We start from the raw sequence: 5919 nt of genomic DNA, 5'->3' as shown, positions 1-5919 counted from the left end.
TTTGGAATAGGGAGATGGAATAGGGGCTTGCTCCGTCCACTCCACGCGTCGACCTGGTATTGCAGTACCTCCAGGAACGGAGCACCCCCTTTCATTGTAAAGAGAAATCAGACAGAGGAAGCAGAGTTGCTTCGTTGGTCTATATTGTATTTTCACATTGAGCAACTGTTTGAACGTTAAATGACGAGACATAGGCATTGATGCGAGTGACCAGTCTTGTTCAGTACATCACAACACATCCGGGTATCTCAAGCACCCCGGTAAAACACAAGAGTTGCAGTAATTAACATTTACCAACAGATGGCATCACTGTGCCATCTTACACCCATAACATCTTCCATTTAATAAAATAGGACAGGAGATGTCAATTCACTAACAAAACCAACCTAGTAACAATTTCCAACATTAACAGTTTAGTATAATTTATTTATTTTTCTCAGGTAACAATAACACATTTTGATATTCTCTTCACTTGTATCTCTGTCTGTCAACAATCCCTGATGGGAAACATTTACATTTAAGTCATTTAGCAGACGCTCTTATCCAGAGCGACTTACAAATTGGTGCATTCACCTTATGATATCCAGTGGAACAGCCACTTTACAATAGTGCATCTAAATATTTTAGGGGGGGGGGGGGGTGAGAAGGATTATCCTATCCTAGGTATTCCTTAAAGAGGTGGGGTTTCGGGTGTCTCCGGAAGGTGGTGATTGCCTCCGCTGTCCTGGCGTCGTGAGGGAGTTTGTTCCACCATTGGGGGGGCCAGAGCAGCGAACAGTTTTGACTGGGCTGAGCGGGAACTGTACTTCCTCAGTGGTAGGGAGGCGAGCAGGCCAGAGGTGGATGAACGCAGTGCCCTTGTTTGGGTGTAGGGCCTGATCAGAGCCTGGAGGTACTGAGGTGCCGTTCCCCTCACAGCTCCGTAGGCAAGCACCATGGTCTTGTAGCGGATGCGAGCTTCAACTGGAAGCCAGTGGAGAGAGCGGAGGAGCGGGGTGACGTGAGAGAACTTGGGAAGGTTGAACACCAGACGGGCTGCGGCGTTCTGGATGAGTTGTAGGGGCTTAATGGCACAGGCAGGGAGCCCAGCCAACAGCGCGTTGCAGTAATCCAGACGGGAGATGACAAGTGCCTGGATTAGGACCTGCGCCGCTTCCTGTGTGAGGCAGGGTCGTACTCTGCGGATGTTGTAGAGCATGAACCTACAGGAACGGGCCACCGCCTTGATGTTAGTTGAGAACGACAGGGTGTTGTCCAGGATCACGCCAAGGTTCTTAGCGCTCTGGGAGGAGGACACAATGGAGTTGTCAACCGTGATGGCGAGATCATGGAACGGGCAGTCCTTCCCCGGGAGGAAGAGCAGCTCCGTCTTGCCGAGGTTCAGCTTGAGGTGGTGATCCGTCATCCACACTGATATGTCTGCCAGACATGCAGAGATGCGATTCGCCACCTGGTCATCAGAAGGGGGAAAGGAGAAGATTAATTGTGTGTCGTCTGCATAGCAATGATAGGAGAGACCATGTGAGGTTATGACAGAGCCAAGTGACATGCCTGTCCTTCCTGCTGGTAAGATCGTGGCTCCGATCTCGTGGCAAGTTGAGGATACCGTGAGACGAGCTCAAGCTATTGAACCGGACCCGAAAGGAGGTCCTGCCAATCGGTTGTTTGTCCCCAAGGCAGTGAGGACTCAGGTCCTTCTGTGGGGGCACTCCTCTCGCCTCACCTGTCACCCGGGCGTAGGTCGCACCTTGGAGTTCATCCAGCGTAAGTTCTGGTGGCCTACCATAAGAGAAGATGTTGCCACTTTCGTCAATGCCTGCCCCGTGTGCTGCCAGGGCAAATCTTCTCACCTCCGCCGCAATTACTCCTTCACCCTTTACCTGTTCCCCACAGACCCTGGTCCCATATCTCGTTGGACTTCATTACTGGCCTTCCTCCATACCATGGCAATACTACTATCCTAGTCATTATCGACAGGTTTTCAAAGGCGGCCAGGTTCGTCCCTCTGACTAAGTTACCTTCTGCCAAGGAAACGGCTGAGTTGGTAATTAATCATGTGTTCCGAGTCTTCGGCATTCCTCAAGATATGGTTTCTGACAGAGGTCCCCAGTTCGCCTCTAGGTTTTGGAAGGCCTTCTGCCAACTCATGGGGGCTTCTGCCAGTCTATCTTCAGGGTACCATCCGGAGTCCAACGGCCAAACTGAGAGGATGAATCAAGAGCTGGAAACCACCCTCCGATGTATGACTCGTAACAACCCGTCCACATGGTCGTCCTTCATTGTTTGGGCCGAATATGCGCACAACACCTTGCGCTCCTCCTCCACTGGTATGTCCCCGCACGAGTGTCAGTTTGGCTATGCCCCTCCATTGTTCCCGGACCAGGAGGCAGAAGTTAGAGTGCCTTCAGCCTTGAAGTTTGTCAGACGCTGTCGGCTTATGTGGAGGAAGACCCGTCTTAATCTTATGCGTTCCTCACAGAGGTACCAACAACAAGCCAACAGACGTCACCGTCCCGGGCCTACCCTGCGCCCCGGCCAGAGAGTCTGGCTCTCCACAAGAGACTTACCACTACGGGTGGAGTCTCGCAAGCTGTCCCAAAAATACATCGGTCCCTTTAAGGTTGCCAGGAGAGTTAACCCAGTTTCGTATCGCCTACACTTACCCAGATCCCTTAAGATTAATCCCATGTTTCACATTTCCTTATTAAAACCTGTTGTTTTTTCTCCCCTTGCCCCGGCAGACAGACCTCCCCCTCCGCCTCGTGTCATTGGAGGCCAGCCGGCTTATACCGTCCATCGGATACTGGATTCCCGCCGGGTGCAGCGGTCCTGGCAGTATCTGGTGGACTGGGAAGGCTACGGTCCCGAGGAGCGCTCCTGGGTTCCTGCCAAAGACATACTGGACCCTGACCTCATTCGTCAGTTCAGGGCCCTCTACCCTGAGAGAGCTGGTAGGAACGTCAGGAGCCATTCCTAGGGGGGGGATTCTGTCAGGATTTGGCCAGGGTTGTTCCGGTTTTTGGTCACTAGATGCCCCCATTGTGCCTTTTGACCTTTTGTTTTCCCTTGATCCCCATTATTATTTGCACCTGTGCCTCGTTTCCCCTGATTGTATTTAAACCCTTTGTTTTCCTCAGTTCTTTGCTCTGTGTTTGTATGTTAGCACCCAGCCCTAGTACTCTGTGATCTCTTGTAGATCCCGGTGGACTCTCTTGTGGAATTCTGTTTTTTGTTCTTGTTTTTTTTTTTTTTTAGTATCTTTTGAGGCTTTTTGTGCTTTACCTTCCACCTTGTGGATTTACCTTTTTTGTCTTGGAGGATTTACCTTTGTTCTTGTAGGATTCCTTTTGAGGTTGTGGAGTTACATGTTTTCCTGAAGAACTTCACTTTTACTTCATTAAATACACCGTCTCAAGTACTGCTGTGTCTGCCTCATCTTCTGGGTTCTGCCGACTATTCGTGGCTCAGTTGGTTAAGTGACTGTTTCTCACTACGGAGACCTGGGTTCGTAACCGGGTCCTGACAGGGAGATACTCAAAGGCGGGAAATGTATGGCCTTACAAGAGCTTATATGTTGAGCTCCTCTTTCCTCTGTTTGCTTTTCCGTTTAGTTTCCAGACTTTGTTCTAAATTAACCTAACGATATTCCCCGTCAGATCTTCTGTCAGCTAAATATCCTTTGTCATGATAGTCCCTCATTTATCCCAATATTTCCCTCTCTGATACTTTACTTCCCTAACTTTCCCTCCCTATTCTGTCCCCGTCTTGTTACTCTGTTCAATTATATTACATTTTATATTATTCTGTACTTTTTTATTTCCTTAATTGTTATGTGTAGTTCTATATATGGATACAATTCGATCCCTCTAGCACAATGAGACAAATCAAAGAAATAAAAATTAATAACAGTGTTGGGGGAGAGAAGAGTGAATCAATGTTATATGTTGCTGTGATTCACAAGCGCTATTGCTCTCCCGGTGTGTCCAGATGTGGATGACCCGTGGACAGCGGAGGAGCAACACGCCACACGGGGAGCAGAAGCCAGCACCTGAGGGCAGTACTATGCTTGTAGAGGGACAACCCAGGGATGGCACGGGCTAGGGTTAGGTTTTGAATATAATTGTGTTTCGTTTCAACTAGTTCGTTTTACGGTGCACAGGCCTAACCCTAACCCTAACCTTAACCCTAACCCAAACCCTAACCCTAACCCTAACCCCTAACCCTAACCTCCTCTAGATAGTCAAGTTTGATCGTCTTCTCGGCGCTCCGACCAGGGCCGTGACCGAACTCAGGGGCCGATCCGAGGACCTCACTAAACCAGCCAATCGGTAGTAGCGATGGGCGGTGTGTACAAAGGGCAGGGACTTAATCAATGCAGCCCTGGACATCTAAGGGCATCACAGACCTGTTATTGCTCAATATCGTGTGGCTGAACGCCACTTGTCCTTCTAAGAAGTTGGACACCGACCGCTCGGGGCCGCATAACTAGTTAGCATGCCGGAGTCTCGTTCGTTATCGGAATTAATAATAATAAAGACAGTAGATCTAGCTGGTCTGTCATAATATGATAGAGACTGTAGATCCAGCTAGTCTGCCACAATATAATAGAGACAGTAGATCGAGCTGGTTTGTCATAATACAATAGAGGCAGTAGAGCTAGCTTGTCTGTCATAATATAATAGAGACATGGAGACAGTAGATCTAGCTGGTCTGTCATTGTCACGGTTCATGAATCCACTGCCTCTCTCTCTCTCTCTCTCTCTCTCTCTCTCTCTCTCTCTCTCTCTCTCTCTCTCTCTCTCTCTCTCTCTCTCTCTCTCTCTCTCTCTCTCTCTCCCGTGTTTGTGTGGGCGTGGTTCCCAATCTCGGCCTGATTGTCTGCGCCAGCTGGAACCACTTATCTTCCCTTTATATGTTCTGTAACCAGTGTTTCTTGTTGTCAGATTGTTGTTACTTCCCTGAGGTTGTGTCGTGTGTCCGTGCTCATCTTTCGCCGCCCTTGTGTGGATTATCTGCTGTGCTCCTTCCTACCCATCCGGACACACTCCCCTGGATTTCCCAGCACTCTATCATCGGAAGATGCGCCCTAGTCCCTGGGTCGGATTCCGTCTGAGTACAGTCTGTCTGTCCTGTTGCTGCTGTAAACTGTATTCATTAAACCATCGTTGCTTGCATCTTGCATCCGCCTCTGTATTGTCACAGAACGATCTGACCAGACCATGGATGCAGCGAGTTCAACGAGTCTGACCAAATTCATTTCCCGCAGTATCACGAGAATGGATCAACAAGAGGAGAACATCTCCAGCACAGGTCGGGCAGTACAAGCCCTTGCGACGCAGGTATCCCAACTGACCCAACAATTACAACATCTGAGGGGTTCCGCTGCGCCACCTACACCGGCAGTTCAACCCGCCCCGCCAGAGCCGGATTCCCAGCTAGAACCACGGCTACCGACACCAGAGGGTTATTCAGGTGATCCTGACTATTGCAGAGCTTTTCTTACAAGATGTTCCATGCATTTCTCATTGCAGCCACGGACCTTCAACCGTGAACAGTCTAAGGTAGCATTCGTACTCACACTGCTATCAGGCAAAGCGGCTCTTTGGGGAACGGCGGTGTGGGCGAACAAGGACCCATGCTGCACCTCTTTCCAGACACTCTCCGAGGAGATGAGAAGGGTCTTCGATCGGGCCGTGGCGGGTAGGGAGGCGGCCAGACTACTCGCTGACCTTCGCCAAGGAGACCGTTCAGTATCGGAATATTCCATCCAATTCCGCACTCTGGCCGCAGAGTGTCAGTGGAACGAGGAGGCGCAGTGGGACATGTTCCTGCATGGGCTGGAGGACCGGATCCAGAAGGAGATTTATGTTCTGGACCTTCCCAGGAGTTTAAATGGACTAGTGGAACTTGCCTTGAGGG

General features: G+C 49.9%; 1 pseudogene; it reads left to right on the top strand.

Moving 5' to 3' along the window:
* On the top strand, nt 1-90 carry LOC124029103 (annotated as a pseudogene; the record flags this gene model as incomplete).
* Nucleotides 91-5919: the final 5829 nt, after the last annotated feature.

This window comes from Oncorhynchus gorbuscha, unplaced genomic scaffold, assembly GCF_021184085.1.
Source record: "Oncorhynchus gorbuscha isolate QuinsamMale2020 ecotype Even-year unplaced genomic scaffold, OgorEven_v1.0 Un_scaffold_5526, whole genome shotgun sequence".
NCBI lineage: Eukaryota > Metazoa > Chordata > Actinopteri > Salmoniformes > Salmonidae > Oncorhynchus > Oncorhynchus gorbuscha.
Note: the sequence above shows the minus strand (reverse complement) of the source record. Positions and strands in the feature narration are given on the sequence as shown.